Below are 24,911 nucleotides of genomic sequence, written 5' to 3'. Positions count from 1 at the left end.
TATTGAAAATTATCCTAATTTAGGTATATCTTATGTTTTTCCCTCTGATATACTTCCTTCACCATGCTCTTAGCACCCTGAAGTGGTAAAAGTTCCCCTTTATTATTGGTACCTGAGTACCTCAAAAATCCCTTCCTCACATCTTCAAATAGTCCTTTCTTTACATTTTCCTCAAAAATTCTAGTTGAATGCTTCCAATTTCAGCCAAGATGCATTAACAGGAACCATATTTACCTCCCAGCTTAAAACAATGGGGGAAAAAATAGAAAACGAAGATTCTCATGACACTGGACATGAGGCAACAGAGTAATAACACAGAGATGGGAAAAAATGAAATAAGTCCTTCAATGGTTCAAGTTTAATCCCTGGGAAATGTCTGCAGATGGTGGCACAAGAAGGACAAACACAGGCCAAGCCCAGCAGTCTCCCTGAGTTGAGGAGACAGCGCCGAAAGTCTGTGGCGAACAAAAAGGCTAGAATCTTGGGCAAGAGAGGAGACAGCTGCAGAGAAGAATTCCAGAGAATTGCAAAGGTACTCCCCAAGTATTCAGGAGAGTACTAATCATCCATACTAATGCATCCATATGTGAAAACAATCTGAGGCAGAAGCACCAAAAAGGATTAGAGTGAACAAATCAGTGGGCTTCACATAAGGCCAGGAAGAGTTCTATTCATAACAGCCAGAGTAGAAAGCCCTATAACTCACAGGGAATTGGGTAGAGTATAAATTCTACCAAACATTTAAAGAATTAATATAATTCTTCTTGAACTCTTACAAAAAATTAAAGAGGAAGGAATACTTCCAAACTCATTTTATGAGGCCAGCATTACCATTACCCTTAAACTAAAGCTAGACAAGGACATTATGAGAAAAGATAATCACAGGCCAATATCCACAATGAACACAGATGCAAAAATCCCCAATAAAATACTAGCAAACCCAATTCAACAGCACATTAAAAAGATCATTCACCATAATCAAGTGAATTGATTACAATTGCATTACAACTATCCTTGTAATGCAAGGATGACTCAACATATGCAAATCAATAAATGTGATACACTACATTCACGGAACAAAGGATAAAAATACTGTATCTCAATAGATTCTGCAAAAACATTTGACAAAATTCAACATACTTTCACAATAAAAAATATCAACAAATTAGATATAGAAGGAATCCACCTCAACATTATACAGACCATATATGACAAGCCCAAAGCCAATATGATACTCAACATTAAAAAGCTGAAAGCTTTTCCTTTAAGATCAGGAACAAGAGAGAATGCCCACTCTTACCACTACTATTCAGCACAGCATTGGAAGTCCTAGCTAGAGCAACTACACAAGAAAAATAAATGAAAGGCATCCAAATTGGAAAGGAAGGCATAAAATTGTCTGTTTACAGATGACATGATGTTATATATAGAAAACCACCCAAAGACTCCAAAAAAACTGCTAGAACTAATAAATTAATTCAATAAAGCTGCAGAATACAAAATCAACATACAAAAATCAGCTGCATTTCTATTCACTAACAATGAACTATGCCAAAAAGAAACTAACAATCCCACCTAAAAGGGCATCGAAAAGGAAAAAATAGGAAAAAACTTACCAACGAGGTGAAAGATCTGTCTATTGAAAACTGTAAACCTATGATGAAAGAAACTGAAGAAGACACAAATAAACGGAAAGATATCCACGTTCATGGATTGGTAGAAATAATATTGCTAAAATAACCATACTACCCAAAGTGATCTGCAGATTCAAAGTAATTCCTATCAAAATACCACTGGCATTTTTCAAAAAAAATAGAGAAAAACAATCCTAAAATTCATATGGAACCATAAAAAACTCCAAATAGCTAAAGCAATCTTGGGAATGAAGAACAAAGCTGGAGACATCACACTTCCCAATTTCAAATTATATTACAAAGTCATAAAATCATAACAATATGGCGCTGGAATAAAAAGAGACATATACACTAATGGAACCAATAGAAAACCCAGAAATAAACTACTCACATACAATCAACTACTCTTTGACAAAAGCAACAAAAATGCACAATGGGGAAAGGGAAGTCTCTTCAATAAGTGGTGTTGGAAAAACTGGATAGTCACATGCGAAAGAATGAAATTGAACCCTTATACTATACACAAAAATCAACTCAAAATGGATTACAGATGTAAACCTAAGACCTGGAACCTTAAAACTCATAGAAGAAAACAGACAAAAAACTCCTCGACATTGATCTTGGCAATGATTTTTTGGATATGACATCAAAACCATGAGCAATAAAAGCAAAAATAAACAAGTGAGGCTACATCAAAGTTTCTGCACAGTAAAGGAAACAATCGAGAACATGAAAAAGCAACCTCTAAAAGAGAAAATATTTACAAATCATATATCCCAACAAGGGCTTAAAATCCAAAATATATTTTTTAAAATGTATACAACTCAAAATAAGTAACTTGATTTCTTTTAATGGGCAAAGAATTTGAATAGACATTTTCCCAAAGATGACATATAAATGCCTAATAGGTATATGAAAACATGCTCACCCATGACTAATCATCAGCAAAGTATAAATCAAAAGCACAATGAGAAATCACTTCACACCTATTATGATAGCTATTATCAAAAGTCAAAGAATAAGTATTGATGAGAATATGGAGAAAAGGGAATCGTTGTACACTGTTGGTGGGAATGTAAATTGGTGCAGCCATTACGGCAAAAAGTACAGAAGTTCCTCAAAATAACAAAAATAGAACTACCATATGATACAGTAATCTTACTTCTGGATATATATCCCAAAGAAATGAAATCACTACTTAGTGTTATAGCTGTACTCCCATGTTCATTGCAGCATTACTCACAATAACTAAGATATGAAAACAACTTTAATGTCCATAGATGGGTGAATGGATAATGAAAATGTCATACATATATATGCAATGGAATATTATTCTGCCTCAAAAAAGATTCCTGCCGTTTTCCAAAACACGGATGAACTTGGAGTACAACATCCTAAGTGAAATAAGCCAAGAACAGAAAGAAACACTGCATGATATCCCTTATATGTAGAATCTAAGTCAACTCATAAAAACAGAGAGGAGAATGACAGTTACCAGGGACTGAGGAAATGGGGAGAAGTTTCTAACAAACTTTCAGTTATTGGAAAAATTTCTAGAGATCTAATGTACTACATAGTGATTACAGTTGATAATTTACTGTATACTTTAAATGTGCTAAGAGAGTAAATCTTAAGTGTTCTCACCACACAAAAAAAAGAGTAACTACATGAGGTGATGGATATAATTAGCTTGCTTGTGGTAATCGTTTCATAATGTATATCAAATTGCGTTGCACATCTTGAGTATGTATAATTTTTACTCATCAATCATACCTCAGTAAAGCTGGGGGGAAAGGAAATGGATAACCTGAACAGTCCTATATCTATGTAATCAAACGACTTTGTATTTAGCCTCCTGCCCCCAAAACAACAACTCCGTGCTCTGATGGCTTCACTAGTGAAACCTACTAAACAGGGGTTTTTTTTGGTTTTTTTGGTTGTTGTTGTTGGAATTGTGAATGGATTTTTTAAAACTTATTTAATAAGATTCGGTTAAACTTTCAACAAACTGAAGTTCAATTTTATTTAAATACTTTAGATCTACATTTTTTATATTAACAAATTATTTTTTTCTAATCCTCCTTCCTCCTACCCCCAACCCTCAAGTAGATCTCAGTGTCTGTTGCTCCCTCTTTGTGTCCATTTGCTCTCATTGTTTAGCTCTCGCTTGTGAGAACATGCAGTATTTCTGGTTTTCTGTTTCTGTGTTAGCTGGCTCAGGATAATGTTCTCCAGCTTGCTCCATACATGCTGCTGTAAAGGACATGATCTTGTTCTTTTTGTGGCTGGATAGTATTCCATGGTGTAAAGGTACCACATTTTCTTTATCCAATCTACCACTGACGGGCATTTACATTGATTCCATGTCTTTGCTATTGTGAATAGTGTTGCAATAACATTTAAGAAACAAAAATACCAATTCTACATAATCTCTTCCAGAAAAAATCAAAATGGAAGAAATACTTCCTAATTCATCTCTCAGATTTACTGAGAGATCGGGTATTTAGATGATATAAGAAAGCTGTAGATCAATATCCATCATAAGGATGGATACAAAAATTCTTCAAACTTCAGCTAATAAAATTCAACAATATAAAAAAAGGATAATATGCCCTGACCAATAGGGTTTATCTCAGGAACACAAGATTTAACACTGGAAAAAAAAATCAATAAATGTAATTCAACACATTAAGAATCTTTTTTAAAAATACGAATGATCAGCCAGGCACAGTGGCTCACGCCTGTAATCCCAGCACTTTGGGAGGCCGAGGCGAGCAGATGACCTAAGGTCAGGAGTTCAAGACCAGCCTGACCAACAGGAAGAAACCCATCTCTACTGAAAAAAAAAAAAAAAAAAAAAAAGGCTGGGTGTGGTGGCGCATGCCTGTAATCCCAGCTGCTCGGGAAGCTAAGGCAAGAGAATCACTTGAACCCAGGAAGTGGAGGTTACAGTGAGCTGAGATCACGCCATTGCACTCCATCCTGGGCAACAAGAGATCACAACAGTCATAGGAAAAACAACAAAATTACAACATCCATTATTCCTTTAAAAAAATTCTCAGTAAGGCAGGAATACAATGCAACTTCCTAAACCTGATAAAGCATATCTACAAAAGATATACAACTAGCATCATGAATCATACTTAATGATGAAAAAATGAATGCATCTCCCTCAGATCAGGAAGAAGGCAACATGTCAGCTCTCATCAGTTCTATGTAAAGCAATGGTTCTGGCTAGTGGAATACAGCAAGAAAAATAAAAGGCAACCTCATTGGAAACAAAGTAAAACTATCTTTATCTACAGATGACAGGATCACCTAAATAGAAAATCTGATGGCATTTTAAAAAAAGCTCTTAGAAATAATAAGCACGTTAGCAAGATTTCAGGATACACGATCAATATACCAGTAGCAAGAAAACAATCGGAAATTAAATTTTTAAAATACCTAAAATTTTAATATCATTTACAATATCATCAAAAAATAGGAAATATCTACAGATAATTCAACAAAGATGTGTAAGACCTATGTATTGAGAGCTACAAAATATTGCCTAGAGAAATAAGGAAGACTTAAATAAATGAACAGATATAATGTGTCTATGGGTCAGAAGACTTGGTATTTCAAATGGCAATTCTCCCCCTAAATTAATGTATTCATTCAATATAATTCCAGTTAAGATCTAAATAGGCCTTTATTTTGAAATGGACAAAGTGATTATAAAATTCATATGGAAATAAAACCTAGAATAATCAAAACAAATTTTAAAAAGAACAAAATTAAAGCTAATTTCAGTACTTATTACAAAGCTATATTTATCAAGACTATGTGGTATTGGCATTAAAATAGACAAGAGATCAATTGAACAAAATAAAACACAAAATTGCGCCAATGTATACATGGTAAATTGATTTTCGAACAAAGGTGCAAAGGCAATTCAACGAAGATAGGCTTTTCAGCAAATGGTGCTGGAACCACTGGATAGCCATATGCAAAAAAAAACTTGATTCCATATTTCATGTCCTATACAAAAATTATCGTAAAATGATCACAGCTTTAATATAAAACCAAAAATGACAAAACTTCTTTTAAAAATAGGAGGAATATTTGAAACCTTAGGTTAAGCAAAGATATCTTAGATAAAACACAAAAAAAACATGATCCATAAAAAATCAGATTGGTAACATTTATTTAACCAAAATTATAAATTAGACTTCATCAAAATTAATGCTGATTTCAAAAGACACTCTTAAGAGACAAGCATCAAAATAAGAGAAAATATTTGCAAGTTACATGTGATAAAGAAATTACAATAATAAAGAATTCTCAAAGCTCAATAAAAAGAAAATAAAAGGCTCATTTTTTTAAATGGACAAAAGATTTAAGATATACTTTACCTTAGAGGGTATACAAAGAGGAATTAAAAAGGGTACAAGCAATCTGTGGGGTTATCAGGTATGTTCTTTTGATGGTCATGATGGTTTTCATAGATATATGTATATAACAAAACTTCTCCAATTAGGCACTCTCAATAGGTACAGTTTATTGGATGTCAATTATTCCTCACTAAAGCTGCTACAAAACAGCCCACTCAAGAACACCTACTGATGACTACATTCCTTCTTATCCCTACACTCAATCAGTAATTAATTTCCATTAAATATGAGCTCTAAATTTCTCTTCAAAGAATTCATATGTCAGTATGTTCAATTATTTTCTACTTTTAAACTTAACTTCCTCATAAAGCAACCTTTTTCAATCACCTGCTCCACCCAGACTCACTGATTCATTCCGATTACCTGCTCATTCTCCACCCTGACTCATTCCAATTTCCTGCTCTGCCATAACCATTTTTCTCGCCAAACCACTCACCCTGTCACTCTCTTTAAATTAGCCAACTGGAATTAGTTTAGCCTGTGCAGTCTAACCCTAGCCAACAGGTGAACAACACAGCAGCAGGGGCCACGTGCATCAGGAATAAGACCCCCTTCCCCTCCCTTATCCAGCTGTGTGCTCACCATTGCTCCATCTGTGAGGGCATACCCTTCTATAGAAGTAAATTGCCTTGCTGAGAAGAAAAAAAGAAAATTTGATATTCAAGTGCTATTTCTTTTGTGGCACCGAAACTTTATAACATTCCTAACCATTCTATTTTCCTAATCTCTCTCCATTCCCATAACTATACACCCTAACACCTCTCTCACCTATATTACTACAATTGTCTCTATCCAGGCTTCACCAATCCAATTCATTCTCCAAACTGCAGCCAGAATTAATTTTCTATAACATAAACCTGAGAGCATCACTGTTTGCCCTGGAGATATATTTCAAACTCCCCTAAGATGATTCACCAGACCCTTCCTGATCTGGCCTTCACCCTCCCCAACCTCCTGTCAGGTGACTTTCCACCTTAGCCTTTCCTGCCTAGCCATACTAATCAACCATGTGCCATGCTTCTGTAGTTCTGCACATGCTGTTCCTGGTTCATAAACTCCCTCGCCCTTTCTCCAGCCCACTGATACTTAGGCTTTGGAACTCAGCTCTAGTAGTCCCTTCCGGGAAGTCCTCCTCAATTGGCTTCCCCATGTTGAGCCATTTGCCCTTCTCTCAACTCCTGGGAGTCTTCTGCATACTTTTCACTGTGCTCATCTCACTATCATATAATCTCCCTCATAAAAGTGGATTGAAGCAAAATGGATGAAAGCTTAAAAGCAGAGACCAAGTCTTACTCATCTGCTCTTTCCCAGAGATACCACCGTTCTGGGCCCAAAGTATGTGGACAAGATGAGTGAACAAATGAATACATGAAGAACTGATTTGGATGATCTCTTACACCACTTGGGTTGATTCTATGTCCCTCCATTATAAAAAGGTGGGCGGGTGAGAGAGTAAGTGATCTCTGTAGCACATTCTGGTAAAAGAATCATTTCAAATCCCCTTGAGGGTGGGGGTAGGGGGGTTCCACTCTGGCTAGGAGATTAAGGGCAAGATTCATTACCTCAAATTGTTTTAAAAACCAGCTGGTAATTGACTGTGATTTAAACTATTTAAATCAATAAGTGAAAGGTTAGGTAAAGGGAACTATTTAAACTAATAAGTGAAAGGTTAGGGAAAGGGAACCAAATTCCAGGAAAAGACAAGGCCCACAGCAAAAACTAACACCGCCTGGAAGGCCCAGCCTCCTCCCAGTAAACTTCTTAATTTCATCCAGAAAGACACAGTTCTCCACCCTCTGGGGTTATGCCCTTCTCCCAGCACACATGTTTTGACTTCCAAATCCAGCCAGGCAGGCTCCCAACCTCCCTCCCCCTCAAAATCGATCTCCAGGCCCAGCTGACCCCCTCTGATCTGTTCCCCAAATCATCCTTAATAACAGTGCTCTGGGCCTCCCACTAGGAGGTCCTCCAAGAGCCAGGCCAGTGGCCATCAGGTCAAGAGCCAAGCATGAGGGCCCCATTAACAGGAGACTCCCAGAAGACCAAGCGGCAGTCATCTGGCTGGAAAATCCAGCAAGCAAGTTAAAAAGGAAAAAAATCAGGACATACACGTGGTGGATCACAGAAAAAAAGAGGAAAAGCAAGCAAAAACTATACAAAGCAAAACTCTACCATTTAAATAACAGCCACAACATAAAAGACTCTCCCTTCTTTATGATTTACAATTCAAAAGAATAAGCACCTCACCCCTCCTGGTCTCATACTTTAAAATTTAATCTAAGGATAACTGCTTTTCAGACTTTGGTCACATCATGACTGACTCTTCAGGGAAGAAATCTGTGTTAAGACACAGAAGTGCTTTAGTGGAAAACAGCCCAAGATGAGGGAAATTCACCATTTTGCACCTTGTCAATCTTTTTTTTTTTTTTTTTTTTTTTTGAGGCGGAGTCTCGCTCTGTCCCCCAGGCTGGAGTGCAGTGGCGCGATCTCAGCTCACTGCAAGCTCAGCCTCCTGGGTTCACGCCATTCTCCAGCCTCAGCCTCCCGAGTAGCTGGGACTAAAGGCGCCCACCACCACGCCCAGCTAATTTTTTGTATTTTTAGCAGAGACGGGGTTTCACCGTGTTAGCCAGGATTGTCTCGATTCTCCTGATCTCGTGATCCGCCCGTCTGGCCCTCCCAAAGTGCTGGGATTACAGGCGTGAGCCACCGCGCCCGGCTCCTTGTCAATCTTCAAATAAAAAGGAAACGGATAAAAATGGAAAGATATCCCTAGGCCTTCCTACTCAGGACAACTGTAAACAAACAGCATTATCTCATCTAAACTCATCTGTGCCTCAAACATTATCACAAGTGCTGGAAGCGTTTAAAGCTACAAGCAACACTAGCCTAAAAATGCCTTCGGTAGCCAGACGTGAATTAAGGGCTCCTCAAATGCTGGGAAAATGTCCTACAAGGGTAAGCGGAGGAGAGAAAGAGAACTGAATATAGTCAAATGGGCACTGATCGGAGAGGAAGCAGCACGGGTTCCAGACACCTAACGGGCAGCCTTGGATACAGTCAAGGCCGACCCTTCCCTTCCCTTCCCTTGAGTGGCCGGACGCCTCACCCAGAAGAGGACACAGGGGACTCAACAACGTCTCGGGAGCAACGGCCCGGCGGGTGTGAGACTAAGCGGCCAGAGGAGGAGGATAGGGGAGGAGGAGAAAGGGGAGGAGGAGAAAGGGCAAGAGGAGGCAACTACTGCGGCAAAAGGGAGGGAAGGGCCGGGCTGGAGAAGCCTCTTTCTGGGCGTGCGCGCTGAGAGCCTGCGCGCCAGCAAAAGCCCCCGGCGCCCACGTGGGACTGAGAGGCGGGTCACTTACAGTACTTGTCCAATCTGAAATTACATTTTAGCTAGAGAGATTCCGCACGTAGCCGCACCGAGCCCCACAGCGACTGGGCAGGGCGGTCCCGGGGGCGGCTGCAGCACCGCCTCGCGCACGGCCCCGCCGCGTCAGGCGCGGCCGCTGTAAAGCGCGGCCTGATTGGCCCTTTGAACCGGTCGTGGGATTGGCCGGCACCTCCGCGGGCAGAGCCGGGCAGGGTGCGAGGAGCGCGGACCCAAGACCGGCTAGGCTGCGACTCCTCAGGCTGCGAGTTCCCAGCTCTGGGGTCTCACCTTGCGGAGCTCACCCAGGCGGACTCTCCGCAGCCCCGGATGGGTGTCTGTGTTAGTTTACTAAACACCAGGACTATTGTAGGCGAGTGTAAGCAATAATAAGAATATTGCATGGTTACAATTCTTGATTGCTTGCTTTGTGTCTGGTTCCTTACTCTTTGCGGAAATGTTCTAACCCCGTGGCCAAGCCCCGTACTTCAACGTATGACATTCTGTAAATATGCAAAACAGATGGGTCCCTGCCTTTGAGAAGTTTTACAATTTACTGGGTACTGGACACCCAACTCACTTAATTCTCACATGCCTTCCCTTTCTAATAATCTACATGTTATGTATCCCTGTTCTACAGATGTGGGGAATCCGAAATTTTTAGCTCTTACTAGGACACACAGTTAGGAAGCAATCAAAGGGAGAATTCCAACCTGAGCTCCAATCCGAGCTATTTTCATAAAAGGCACGATCCCAGGCTGAGGGAGCTCGAGATTGGGGAGACAAGTTTAGCAGTCGCTGAGTCCAAACATGTCGTTTTCCTAGAAAAGGAAACTGAGATCCAGGAAGGGGAAGTGATTTTCCAAAGACACACCTGTGAAAGATAATAATTTCACTGAACTGATCTTAAGTGGCAGGTGCAGTAAGATTGTCTGCTATCTTCACAACAACCCCAGAAGTAAATGAGTGCTCTTACCTTGGTCTTACAGGTGAGAACAGCCCAGTGAGGCTGAGGCCACACAATTAGCCCCAGTCTTTGCACTGAAACTCTACCAGGGATCCTCGTTTGGCTCATTTTCTTTCTTCTGCACCATGATTGTTCACCTTTTCATTACCAGCAACATATCCAAAGACCTAGCTGTAGACTCGTTGGAATCTGTTACTCAGCAGCTGTGTGAATCAAGGGTTCAATAGGAATAATGATATTAAGATCTATTCATCTTACCTTTTCAGAGCATTATGAAGAATAAGTGTGGTAAGACATATGAAAATGCTTTGTAAAGTGTTAGATGCTTAATACACAGAAGACATTGCTTCCAGATCTGCTTCAACATACCCCAAGAACAGAATAAGTGAAATATGCTGGTTTCATGCACTGTGGCAAGGGGGTCTCATCTTGGCTAGACTTGAATAAGTGGATTTGCTGCCTGGCCTCTATGGATGGCTCTTTCTCTAGGCTTTTGTGTATTTGATTTTTTATTTGCTCCAGCAGCCATATTGAACCATGAAATGACCTCGGGAATGAAACCCATACACAGCAAAGCAACAAAATGAAAGAGACGTGGGTTCCTAGTGCAGGAGGCACCGGACCAATCAACACCCACTGTCCTTCAGACCTCCACATGAAAGAAAAAGTTGCTGTCCTGTGTAAGTCGCTTTTATTTTGTGTTTTCTATTGTATAGGGTCAAACCTAATAACAGATAAATTACACTGTAACAGATACATTACATTGTATCATAGAATTATCAAACAGCAACCTTACAAGGTGATAGATGCAGAAACAGGCCCAAAGAGTAAAAATAATTTGTTCAAAGTTTTTCAGCCAAGTGGCGAAGGTGAGATTCTGACCTGGGTTTGTCTGAAACCAGTTTTCACTGTGTTTTTCAGTTGTGATACACTGCCTATTATGAATGAATGAATCCTTTTTTTTTTTTTTTTTTTTCCATTTACTTCCATTTGATTCATTTATTCCAGGGACTGACACACTTTTTCTGTGAAGGACCGATAGTGAATATTTTAGACTTTGTGGGCAATACAGTCTCCCTTGCAGCTACTCAACTTTGTAATGTAAAAGCAGCCATAGACAATAGTAAATGAGTAGGTGTGACTATGTTTCAATAAAACTTTACTTACACAAGCAGGCAACGGACAATGTGGCCCACGAGTCTTAGTTTGCCAACTCCTAATGAAACGGGAAAAGTTCCCTTGTCCCCTTCAAAGGGCATGCAATGGGGGTGTGACTCACTTCTTCAATCCCCGCTGCACAAACCTCTAGGGAAGCATACAGATAGGCAGGCTGTGGAGCTCTGACCCCACAGCAGTGTCTGTGGTGACTGTTTACAGTCAAAGCCCCAGTCGGCATGTGTAACAAGGTGCTCTTTTAGTTTAGCCGTCCATGGGTGGTTGTGTTAGCTCAATTAAACCCCTGCCATATTGCGAGGACAGAGGGCTTTCTGTATCCTGGAGTTCTTGCCTTGCTGTACCAGAAGAATCAGATCACACATGGGCTTGGAGAATGATTACAAGGTTTCATGGAGTGGAAGTAGCTCTCAGCAGGTGGAGGAACCAAAAGGGAGATGGTTTTCCCCTGGATTCGGGCTGCTTGACGGCCCAGGCTCTCCTCCGACTGCCCCAGTCAAACTCCATGTCATTCTGCCAGTTGGTGGCCTGCTGGTGTCAGTGTGTTCCACTCACCATCCAGCTGTCCGTGTGTTCTTCCGCTGATGTGTTCCCCTCGATGTCCAGCTACCTGTGTGTCTACCTGCTATGGTCTTGTGGTTTTTATAGGCACAGGATGGGGGCGTGGCAGGCCAGGGTGGTCTTGGGAAATGCAATATTTGGGCAGGAAAACAAAAATGCCTGTCCTCACCAAGTCCTTGGGCACACGTAAGCATGTCCCTGTCCCCTTCCCTATCATTTAAAGGGACCACACCCTTCACTTCCCAGCACTTCTGTATCACTAATTTATTATATTCTGATGTTCCATCACAAAAATGCATAGGGGACATATTATAGAAGGTCCCCCACCTTCTGTGACATTGTGAAATTGCAAGCATGCTCATACTGCTGTCTAACATAAGGGTGAATGACAGTTTGGTTCAGAAGATCCCTAAACTGACGGTCATGAGCTCTAGGCCATGAGTTTTTATCTGCCATTGCTATGATTCGAATGTGTCCCCAAGAAAGCATTATTGGAAACTGGAGTCCCCAATGCAATAGTGTTGGGGGGTGAGGCCTAATGAGAGGTGGTTAGGCCATGCAGGCTTTACCCTCATGAATGGATTAATGCCATTGTCACAGGAATTAGTTCATTATAAAAGGACAAGTTTGATTTCCCACGATTTCCCAACTCCTCTTTCTCACCCTCTCACTTTCTGCCATGGGGTGACACAGAAAAAGACACTCCCCAGATGCCAGCAACTTGACATTGGACTTCCCAGCCTTCAGAACTGTGAGAAATAAATTTATTTTCTTTATAAGTTACCCAGCCTCTGGCATTCTGTTATATCAGCACAAAACAGACTAAGACAGCCACTGAAACCAGATCTATGTCCCGGACCACCACCAATTGCCTCAGTTTCTCTATATATATCATAGGAACAAATAATGCAAATGCTATCTATACTTCTCCATGACTACAGGAAGACCAGGAAGGGATGAAATATATAATCACACTTTGAAAATATATAAATGTGGCTGGGCGCGGTGGCTCAAGCCTGTAATCCCAGCACTTTGGGAGGCCGAGACGGGTGGATCACAAGGTCAGGAGATCGAGACCATCCTGTCTAACCCGTTGAAACCCCGTCTCTACTAAAAAATACAAAAAACTAGCCGGGCGAGGTGGCGGGCGCCTGTAGTCCCAGCTACTCGGGAGGCTGAGGCAGGAGAATGGCGTGAACCTGAAAGGCGGAGCTTGCAGTGAGCTGAGATCCACACTGCACTCCAGCCTGGGCGACAGAGCGAGACTCCGTCTCAAAAAAAAAAAACAAAAAAAAAAGAAAATATATAAATGTTATCCAACCATACATCCATTGTTTCACATCAGGCTGGACCATGTAGCTTCCTCTGTACCCTTTAGTTTCCTGCCCTTATCTCTATCACAGATCATATATCAAATGCCTAGTAATTATCAGTGCATCTATATATTCCCTATTCTCCTCCCCAACAATACATAAAAGGTTATTGCGTTGCATTGAATTATAAGACTTGATTACTGGAAAGTCTAGACATCACTCAGGGTCATTGTGGGGCAGCATGGGGATTATGCAGTGTCATTATCCACTAAGCACACTGCAGGTCATACCAGTGAAGTAGCACGTCAGAAGTAAGCAAGACAGAGCTGGGTTGTGAAACTCTGGAACCAGCTGAGCTGGAAGTTGGTGTAATTTCCTTCCTGCTCAGAGATGGTTCCATATAGTAGACAGAAGAGTCATGGTGCTTCTCTGGTAACCTGTGGAGGCCCTGTAATGCTCTAACTTCATTCTATGAAAGCTTTTCCTGCATTAGCAACCTGCCCATTACCAGAGAAAAGAGACATTTTCCTAAGATTCTTAAAATCATAGCATAGAAATTGATCTTATTATTCATTTATTCATTCCTACATTTACGTATTCATTCATTCAACAAAGATTTATTGAGTACTGGTCTAGGCATTAAAGAGATAGTGTTGAGATGAACAGACATTTTCCTTGTCCTCATGGAACTTACAGTCAGGAAACAGACATTAAAGAAATAAACACACAAATATATAATTGATTCAAGTGCAAGTAGAAAGGAAAACAGAAAACTATAAGAGAGGGAAGCTGATTTCGATTGAAGTTTAATTTAGAGTGGTGATTTTTGAGGACGTAGATAACATTATGCACATTGTCTCTGGTCTCAATAACTCTATGAAATGCCTATTATCACAACCATTGCACAGATAGGGAAACTGAGGTTTATGGAAATTGGGTGACTGGGCTGGGGAAGCACTACTAGTAAGTTTGGAGCAGGCTGTGCTCTCTCTGGTACTCCATGCTGCATAACAGAAACCCAGAAGGTGAAAATTTTCCCACTTCCCACCTTTGCACATACCATGCCTACTTCCACCTAAAATGCCGCTCCCTTCATTCCTACTGGATTCACATTCTGCCCTCAGCATCTAGTTGAGGATGTACCTCCTCTGTAAAGTTCCTCCTTCTATCTCAATTAATATCTTTTCTTGTAGGATTCCTGCAACAATCATCAAATATTACTCACATCTCATGGAACCTAGGATAGCTTGTCAAGTTAATTCTCTTTTTCACATGCTTGCCCGGATGCTCTTACACAGAGGCCTATAGGCAGTACAATGCCATTAGAGCCAGACAGACTTGGGCCTTCTCCCAGTTCTACAGCTTGTTTGATGGATGAGCTGGAGAAAGTTTCTTAATCTCTCTGAACCTTAGATTCTCCTTGGAGAATGATTATATCTTACAAAATACCTTTAAGCATTTGTCACAGTACTAAACAGACATACAGTGTTTGATACTTCTTTATCTTCTAACCAATTCCATTTCCTAGATTGGAAGCCTCCGGAGGGCAAAAACCTGGAATTCTACTTCACAATCTCAGCAACTAGCACAGTGCTCTATAATAGCAGGTGATTAATACCTGGTATATAATTGCGGTGATGACAGCCCTTACCTGCCTACTGCATCTGTCATTACTAATAAGATTTGTTTTCTCCTTTCTTCTTTTCACCATTTAGATTCCTTTAAGCCTCTCTGAAACTTGACCCTCTGGTAGGAACAGGTGCCATTGCATACACACTCTCTCTTCCAAATTCGCCCTGTCATATCAAAGGGAAAACTGAAATGGTCCACTGTAGACCTGGCAGATGATCACAAACAGGAAATCAGTAATCCGAAGTGTCTACTGAGCTCCCCACCCTGGCCATCACCTACAGCTATATTTTACAGATACAAAATCATTGTTTATTCAACTTTCATATCAAAGGATGCTATTAGTTCATTTCCAAAGATGGGGAAATGTTTCAACTTACTTTATTACTTGCCTACTACTAACTATTTTCCCTCAGTTTGCCTGCCTGACTTCTTTTAACTCTTCACTCAGTAAATATCTACTGACTACTGAGCACTTGCCAAGTGCTAGGCCAGAGCTGGATGCTGTACTATGGGCAGATGAAGTGCTATGGGCACCTGGAAGTGGAAGAAGAGGGTATAGCGAAAGGGGAGAAAAGACTGCAACAATATTCACTTAGTGCTGTGCTCCCAGGTTGTCACATAGACTATGTCATTATTCCTCCTAACCACCCACATAAGTAAATAGGGCTATTACTGAAGAAAGAGAGGCTTACAAAGGTTGAGCAACTTGCCCAAGGTCATCTATCACAAGACACTACAAGTCAGACTGCTGAAGAGGGAGTTTCTGCTGAGAAGCTGAAGTGGGCAGCTCATTGGATATGAAGGCTTTGAAGGAATGTAAGTCCTAATGATCCTTCTAGAGCCAACCCGCAGCACCAGTTTTCTCTTCCACATTTGAACTGCTTATCCACTCCCTGTTCCTCACTCTCCATCTAAACTAGTCCCACACCACCCATATCGTTCTCCGCTAACACCACCTAATCACAACCCCACAGCCTTTTAGTCATGAGTCATTTTTTTAAAAACTGCAAACCATGTAATGAGCCATGGCAATATGCAACCCTAAACCTCAACACGTGTTTTCCACAACAAGGCAACAGGTGGCAGAAGCGAGTCTAAGGCCATAGGATACTAAGGCAGGACTCTCTGGCTTGAGCTTTCCAAAAAGAGACATGAGAGAAGGTCTACCTGCGGGAAGGCATGCTGAAGGCCTGAGGCTGAGTCAAAGAAGGAGCCCTCTGGAGGCTCTGCAGTGCCCGGACTTCAGGTAGAGGAACTCTGCCATGAACACCTCTGGAATCGTGTAATTTTGAGACAATTAGAGAACATCAGTTTTCAGACTGAGTTCTATGGGAAGGGGCCTGTACAATAGAAGAGAGGCTGAATGGACTTCAGGTCTTCCAAAATACCCCTCATGCTCACCAAGTTGCTCTCCGCCCTAAGATACCAGATGAGGGGGCCAATGGGATGTGAAATCCAGTCCCCACTCTCCTGGCCAATCCCTGTGCCTGTGAGGCTGCTCTGTCCCACCAGAGAGGGCAACTTTTCCTAATTTGCACCAAGTACAGAATAGGATAGTGTAGCTTTACCCTTCTCCCTGCCATCAACCACAAACACATTGACACATACACATATACAACCACACAGATATACCTACAGGCATACACATACAACCCAGGCACATACACGTTTGCACAAATGCACATGTAGACACAAACACAGAGCACACTGACAGAAACACAATCACAAACCCATACTTATACTACACACACAGAAACACACACACACAAATGCAAATTAAGCCACCATGTAGCACATAGAGATATAGACACAGACGCAAATACAGTCACATAGAGATATAGACACACAAGCACACACTCATACACATATATATGTAAAATACAGTCTCATTCACTTTATACCACACATGTATAAACATACACAATCATATGCAGACACACATACACATAGGCACACAGACCACATAGATACATATGTACGCACATACAAAGATACACACATACACAGATACATATATACATCTTTAACCAGAACTTTACTTTTGTCAATTTTATAAGACAGAGTCTGTAAAAAATGATTTCATCTGGCTTGTGTTCTACTATTAAAAGAGAAAGAATGAATTTGCTTATTTCAAGGATTCATATTTCTTTCATTAATCAATCATATACTTGATGACAATATATAGAAATAAAATGACAGTGAGGAGCATGCTCGGACATAATAGTAGCAGGTCTCTCCATGATCTGAATGTTATAATTAGTTTTGTTTTTAAATTTGTATCATGATTTAGAAGTTTATGATTTTTAACAATGCTACATAATGTATGAAGCCAGGATTCCTGTTATATTGGTCACACACTCTCAGATAATTATGAATATTGCTTTCTACCCCATCTCCTTCACCTCCAAAAGACCTCTGGAGATTTGGAGAATTAGATGTTAATTAGAGGAAGGATACATTATTAAGAAGTATACTAGACAGGACTTTTTGGGTTGCAAAAAATAAAAGTATAACTCAAATTTGCTTAAACAGATACATAAACTGAAAGGCTTTGATTTATATAATTGGGCATTTCAAAGGGAAGTAAAATTCAGGAAAAGTTGAATCCAGGGATTCCAATTATGTCTTCAAGGATCATTTATTCTCCATTTTCCATCTCTTAACTTCTGTATTGACTTCATACTCAAGTAGGATTGTTTGGGTGATGGCAAAGATGGCAAGCAATTGCTTTACCATTACAATGTCCTTCTAAATCTTGGTAGAAGGAGGGTGATGATACCTCTACACTCATATTTCTTACAAGAGTGCAGAGCAAGGCTTCAGTTGGCCTACTTTGGATCAAGTAGTACCCACCCTTAGGGATGAGTTGGAATGAGATAAGCCTTTTCTTAACCTGAAGGACTAAATGGTGAGGGGAGATAATTCCCTAAAAAGATACTACGCAAAAAAAAGGAAACATATTTCCTTCTCTCCTACTCCCAACAAATTTAGTACTACACTTTTGGGCCATCTATAAGTCAGGCTCTATGCTGGGGCTAAGGGCACAAGAAAAAAGTATTCACACTCATTCACTATAGGAACCCACAGACTCGTAATGTAAGCAAATCATACAAGACAGAAAAAAACAACCAGAAAATGAAAGTTTGATGAGATAAACTTTATCAAAGACATTGATAATGAAATAAATAGGTAAGCCAGAGTGGGAAGAAATATTCACAAAACATATATCTGCCAATGATGTTAATCCAAAACATATAAACAATGTCTATAATTCAATAATAAAAAGACATTCAATTATAAAAATGGGAAAAAGGTTTGAGCAAACACTTCACAAACGAAAATACATCAATGACCAATAAACCCATAAAAAAGTTTTCAATATCATTACTTATCAGAGAAATGCAAATAAAAACCACAATGAGGTATCACTATATGATATCTAGAATGGCTAAAATTATAGATACTGACAACAACAAATATAGGAAAAAATGTGGAGTAACAACTTCTCATACATTGCTGGTGGGTCTTACATTTAAGTCTTTAATTCATTTGAGTTTATTTTCGTATATGATATAAGATAGGGGTCTGGTTTCATTCTTCCACATGTGGATATCCAGTTTAGTCAAAATCATTTATTGAAGAGGGTGTTCTTTCCCTAATGAATGTTCTTGGTGCCTTTGTTGAAAATCCGTTGCCTGTAAATACATGAATTTATTTCTGGGTTCTCTATTCTGTTCCATTGATCTGTGTGTCAGTTTTTAAACCAATGCAATATTGTGTTGGTCACTATATCTTTGCAGGATATCTTGAAGTGAGATAGTGTGATGCCTCCAGCTTTGTTCTTTTTGTTCAGTATCACTTTGGCTATTTAGTCTTTTATGGTTCCATACAAATTTTAGGATTGCTTTTTCCATTTCTGTGAAGAATGTCATTGGTCTTTTGATAAGAATTGCATTGATTCCGTAGATTACGTTGGGTAGTATGGCCATTTTAACAATATTAATTCTTTTAATCCATGAACATGGAATATCTTTTCATTTTTTGTATGTCTTCAAAGTTTTTCATCAGTGCTTCATAATTTTTATTGTAAAAGTCTTTCATGTTCTTGGTTAAATTTATTCCTAAGTATTTCACCTCCTTGGTTAAATTTATACCTAAGTATTTTATTTCTTTGTAGCTATTGTAAATAAGGTCACTTTCTCAATTTCTGTTCAAGCAGTTTATCATTGGTGTTTAGAAATACTACTGATTTTTGTGTGTTGATTTTGTATCCTGCCACTTTACTGAATTCATTTATCAGTTCTAAGAGTATTTTGGTGAAGTGTTAAGGTTTTTCTGTGTATAAGATCATGTCATCTGCAAACAGGAAGAATTTGGCTTTCTCTTTTCTAAATTAGATGCCCTTTGTCTCTTTCTCTTGCCTAATGGCTCTGACTAGTACTTCAAGTACTATTCTAAATAAGACTGGTGAAGGTGGGCATCCTTGTCTTGACACGGTTCTTAGAAATAAAGATTTCAGCTTTTTCCTATTCAGTATATTGTTAGCTGTGTGTTTTGTTTGTTTGTTTGTTTGTTTTAGTACAACCTTTTTTTGGTGATAAAATATGCTCCTATTAATAGTTGAAAATTTTTATCATAAAGAGATGTTGAATTTTACCAAATGCCTTTTTTCATCTATTGAGATGTTTATATGATTTTTGTCCTTCATTCAGCTGATGTGATATATCACATTTACTGATTTGTGTACATTGAAAAATCCTTGCATCCCTGAAATAAATTTCACTTGATCATGGTTTGTAATCTTTTTGATGTGCTGTTGGATTAGGTTTGCTAGCATTTTGTCGAGAATTTTTGCAACTATATTCATCAGGAATATTGGCCTGTAAGTTTTTTGTTGTGTCTTTGTCTACTTTTGGAATCAGGGTAGTACTGGCTTTTCAGAATGACACCTCTTAAAGAAGGTGTTAGTCCTTTAAAAGTTCGGGGTCAGGTGCAATGGCTCACGCTTATAATCCCAGTGCTTTGGGAAGCTGAGACAGTAGGATTTCTTGAAGCTACGAGCTCGAGACCAGCCTAAGCAACTTAGTGAGATGCTATCTCTACAAAAAAATTTTTAAAATGTTTAGTTTGGTCATGGTGGCATGCACCTGTTGAGAGGCTAAGGCAAAAGGATTGCTTGAGCCCAGCAGTTTGAGGTTACAGTGAGCTATGATTGCGCCATTGCACTCTAGCCTAGGCAATCAAAAAAAAAAAAAAAAAAGTTCAGGAGAATTCAGCAGTAAAGCCATCTGGTCCTCAGCTTTTCTTTGTTGATTGGTAGACATTTTATTACTGATTCAATCTTGTTACTCATAACTGGTCTGTTTAGGTTATTTCTTCTTGGCTCACTCTTTGTAGGTTATATGTGTCCTGGAATTTTATCCCCTAGGTTTTCCAATTTGTTGGCATATAGTTGTTCTTAACAATTTCTAATGGTACATTGTATTTCTGTGGTATCAGCTATATTGTCTCCCTTTTTATAAGAAATTTTATTATTTGGATCTTTTGTCATTTGTTCTTAATTTAGCTAATAGTTTGTCAATCTTGTTTATCTTTTCAAAAGCTGATTTTTCATTTTGTTGGTCTTTTATGTTTTTTGGTCTATTTTATTTAGTTCTTCTCTGATCTTTATTATTTCTTTTCTTTTACTAATTTTATGTTGGCTTTGTTTTTGCTTTTTTAGTTCCTTGAAGTGCACATTATGTTGTTTATTTGAAATTTCTACTTTTTTGTTGTAGGAATTTATTGCTGTAAAATTCTCTCTTACGCTTTTGTTGTATTCCATAGACTTCAGTATGTTGTGTTTCCATTTTCACTTGTTTTAAGACATATCTTAATTTACTTCTTAATTTCTTCATAGACCTATTAAAGGTTCAGAAGAATATTTTTAATTGTTTTATATTTGTACAGTTTCCAAAGTTTTTCTTATTATTGATGTCTAGTTTTATTTTCTTCTTGTTTTATTTCACTGATATTATTTGATTTTTAAAAATTTGTTGAACCGAAAAGAGCCCAAATAACCAGAGCAATCCTAAGTAAAAAGAACAAAACTGGAGGCATTACATTACCTGACTTTAAATTATATTACAAGGCAATGGTAATCAAAACAGAATAGCACTGGTATAAAAATAGACACATTGATCAATAGTATAGAATAGAGAACCTAGAAGTAAAGTTACGCATTTATAGCTAACTGATCTTTGACAAAGAATATTGAAAAGATCCTATATTGGGGAAAGGATACCCTTTTCAATAAATGGTGCTGGAGAAATTGGATTGCTATATGCAGAAGAATGAAACTGAACCCCTATCTCTCAGCATATACAAAAATCAACTCTAGATGGATTAAATACTTTGATGTAAGACACAAAACTATAAAAATATTAGAAGAAAACCTAGGGAAAACTCTTCTGGACATTGGTTGAGCAAAGAATTTATGACTTTGACTAAGATCGCTTCTCTTTTCCCATCTCTTCTTCTTCTGGAACTCCCAAAGTTTGAATATTTGTTTCCTTAATGATATTCCATATGTTATGTAGGTGTTCTTCATTTGCTTTTATTCTTTTGTCTTTTTCTTTCTGTCTGACTGAGTTATTTCAAAAGACCTGTCTTTGGGTTCAGACATTCTTCTTCTTGATCTAATCTATTGTTGAAACTCCCAATTATATTCTTTATTTTATTCATTTAATTCTTCAGTTCCAAGATTTCTGTTTGGTTCCTTTTCATGATATTTGTCTCGGTTGAATTTCTCGTTTGGATCATAAATTGTTTTTATTATTGCTTTGTATTGTCTATCTGTGTTCTCTTGTATCTCACTGAATTTCCTTAAGATCATTGCTTTCCATTTCTTTTCAGGAATTGCATAGATTTTCCTTTCTTTGGGCCTGCCCCTGGGGAATTACTGTGTTCCTTTGGAAGTGTCATGTTTCCTTGCTTTTCTATGTTTCTTATATCCATACATTGGTATCTACACATCTGATGTAACAGTTGCTTCTTCCAATTTTATGGAGTACCTTTTGTAGGGGATGATTTTTTTTTTCCTGTAGATTTATCTATAGTGTCAGTTGAGTAGGGTACTTTGGCTTTGGATCTGGGTGGGTGCATTGTAGTCTTTGTATGATCTTTTTCATCTATAATAAATGTCTATGAGCTCAGTGGTATCTATGAGCTTCTTAGTGGCTTAGGCTGTGGTTGTTTGTGAAGGCTGTGAAGCATTTTTGCTGGGAACAGGGACACTAGGCAGTCTGGGCCTTGGGTTTCTGGGAGGCACGTATGGGTATGTGGTCTCCCTGCTCCTGGAGGTGGCAGGTTCACAGGTGGTGGCATTAGGCCCCAGGTGGGCTGGTCTTTAAGTCCTGGACAGTGCAGTGGGCCCTGGGCAGTCTGGTCTTTGGATCTCTGGATGGCACATGCAGGTACGCAGCAGCCCTGCCACTGTAAGGTGCAGGGTCACTGTCAATGGAGAGATACACCTCAGATTCTGGGGAGTGTGTACTTCAGGTCCCTATGTCCTGGGGCAGTCCCCCTGATGTACTGAACTGCCTTTGCACTGGGAGGTAGGGGGCTGCCTAGAGTCAGGTGCCAAGGTCACATCTGCACTGCTGATTCCAGCTGGTTTCATGATGCTGCATCCTTCTGGGTATCTCTCAGGGGGGATGTCAAGGTGTCCCCAAGGATGTGGAAGTGCTAGAGCTATTGAGCCCCAGGGCAGGATATAGTCTGGTGGTGGCTTTGCTGCTTTCAAAATAATGCCATGTTGCAGCAGCCTGGGCCCCAGAGGATGGGGGTGCAGTGTTGACTTTTTCTTTGGGACTGCAGTCATGTGGACTACAGGCAGCTTCCTATACTAGGCTCATGACCTGGGAGGGCTGGGAGACTCTTCTTTACTCAGATTGCAGGCATCTGTGGTGGAATGTGGACTGCTACGATCTCCCGCTTACTTCTTCTGGCTATAGAGGAGTCCCTCTTGCCTCAGAGCTGCTTCTGACTAGCTGCTTCACTTCCCTCTCTATGCTGCTCTCTCAAGTTTCTATGCCTGGGAGGGTCTTTCTCAGTTCCTTGCTGAATTCCAATGTTCTCCCTTAGATGTCCTATTTGAAGTCTGGTTATCTATTTGTTGCTTTGGTCCTTTTTTTGTGGATAATACCAGTGCTGGGTGCCTCTATACAAGCATCTTAATGAAATTCTTTGCACATATCTATGTGATTGCATTTATGTGAAGTTTTAATCCAATCTAAACTAATTTAAATTTATAATTTATGTGAAATCTAATCCAATCTAAACTAATTTATAGTGGGGAAAAAAGTCATTTGGGAATTGCCTTGAGAGAGTAGAAGAAGAGGTTGGGGGAACCAAACTGTGAAGGAACATAAGAAAACTTCTGGAGTATTGAAAATGTTCAAAACATTGATGGGTTTGTGGGTTACATGAGCATATCCATTTCTAATTGTTCATTTCATTATATATAAATTTTACATCAAATGAATAATTTACTCGGGGGTAAAGAGTGATGGGATGTATAGAAGAAATAGTAATGGCAGGAAGTTTATAGTTGAAGTTGTACAGTGGGAACACGGATTAATTAAACTATTCTGTTTACTTTGCATATGTTCGAGATTTTTTGATAAGAAGTTTTTAAAAAATATTTTGAAACAAATTAAAATCTAACAATGTGGTGATTTTTATGAGAGTAATAGGAATTAAGTGCTGTAGAACCACAAAACCTGTAGCAATTACTTGCTTGGGGAGATAAAGAATGGTAAGAGTGCTTGGAAAAAAAAAAATACATCCCAACAGAGGTGACATTTGATTTGGGATTTAAAGGCCAAGAAAGACTAAAGCAGTTGGAGATGCCCAGAATAGATAGTGAGTGATCAGAGAACATGTGGAGCTTCTAGATAGAGCGCACATAATTGCCATTACTTTGTACTCTTCTGGAATAATCCTTTTTTCATGGAAACAGTGAAGCAGAATGAACAGGACAGAGGGACCCAAGTCAGCCTATCCTACTCAGAGTGTCCTTGGTTAATTTAAGTTGCAACATTTCTTTGCACTTTAGTTTTCTTATCTGTGAAGTGAGGGGATTCAACAGATTATACCTTCAATCATTTGAAAATTTTCTGAAGTCATAAGCTAATGTGACAAAGCAAGATATAGAATACAAGGTCTGAAAACATCTAATTCCCAGAACTTTTCTACAGCCATATTTCATGCATTCTGTGATACACATTCTTGTTTTGTTGTTGTTGTTGTTATTGTTGTTGTTGTTTTTGAGATGGAATTTCGCTCTTGTTGCCCAGGCTGGAGTGCAATGGTGCGATCTTGGCTCACTGCAAACTCTGCCTCCCAGATTCAAGCAATTTTCCTGTCTCAGCTTCCCGAGTAGCTGGGATTACAGGCATGCACCACCACACCCGGCTAATTTTGTATTTTTAGTAGAGACGGCGTTTCACCATGTTGGTCAGGCTGGTCTCGAACTCCCAACCTCAGGTGATCCACCCTCCTCGGCCTCCCAAAGTGCTGGGATTATAGGCATCAGTCACTGCGCCCAGACTGAGATACACATTCTTACTTAACATTTAACATAATGGAAATCACGGCATACCTTATGATCGATGATGTCAAACTACCAGTGCTATAGTGTCACTGCCTGCCTGCGAGTACTTGGTTATAATTCTTGGACAGAATGACTAGACAACTGCAGCCACTGATGTTTTAATCAACAAACCACCGTATAGATCTTTGGAGAAACAAATGCGAGTTACATTTGCTGTCTGGAAAACTTCC

At 39.3% G+C, this 24,911-nt stretch overlaps 2 protein-coding genes across 8 annotated transcripts in view; one reads left to right on the top strand and one right to left on the bottom strand.

Annotated features, from left to right (window-relative positions):
• MYSM1 (Myb like, SWIRM and MPN domains 1) overlaps positions 1-24,911 on the top strand; it is a 922,196-nt gene that overhangs the window by 265,029 nt on the left and 632,256 nt on the right. The gene's annotated exons all lie outside the window — the stretch shown is intronic.
• The window catches only part of FGGY (FGGY carbohydrate kinase domain containing), a 468,393-nt gene that overhangs the window by 429,539 nt on the left and 13,943 nt on the right, over positions 1-24,911 (bottom strand). For 2 of the 7 annotated variants that reach the window (XM_050804050.1, XM_050804123.1), the window contains exon 1: positions 9,180-9,371. The exons of 1 other annotated variant lie outside the window; for it this stretch is intronic. The gene's annotated coding sequence lies outside the window, so the exon portion shown is untranslated. Of the gene's footprint in view, positions 1-9,179; positions 9,375-9,435; positions 9,556-24,911 lie in introns of those variants that run through there. 4 more of the 7 variants (XM_050804057.1, XM_050804114.1, XM_050804163.1 and 1 more) reach the window with 4 other exon arrangements.

The sequence above is a fragment of the Macaca thibetana genome, chromosome 1, assembly GCF_024542745.1.
Source record: "Macaca thibetana thibetana isolate TM-01 chromosome 1, ASM2454274v1, whole genome shotgun sequence".
In the NCBI taxonomy this organism is placed as follows: domain Eukaryota; kingdom Metazoa; phylum Chordata; class Mammalia; order Primates; family Cercopithecidae; genus Macaca; species Macaca thibetana.
Note: the sequence above shows the minus strand (reverse complement) of the source record. Positions and strands in the feature narration are given on the sequence as shown.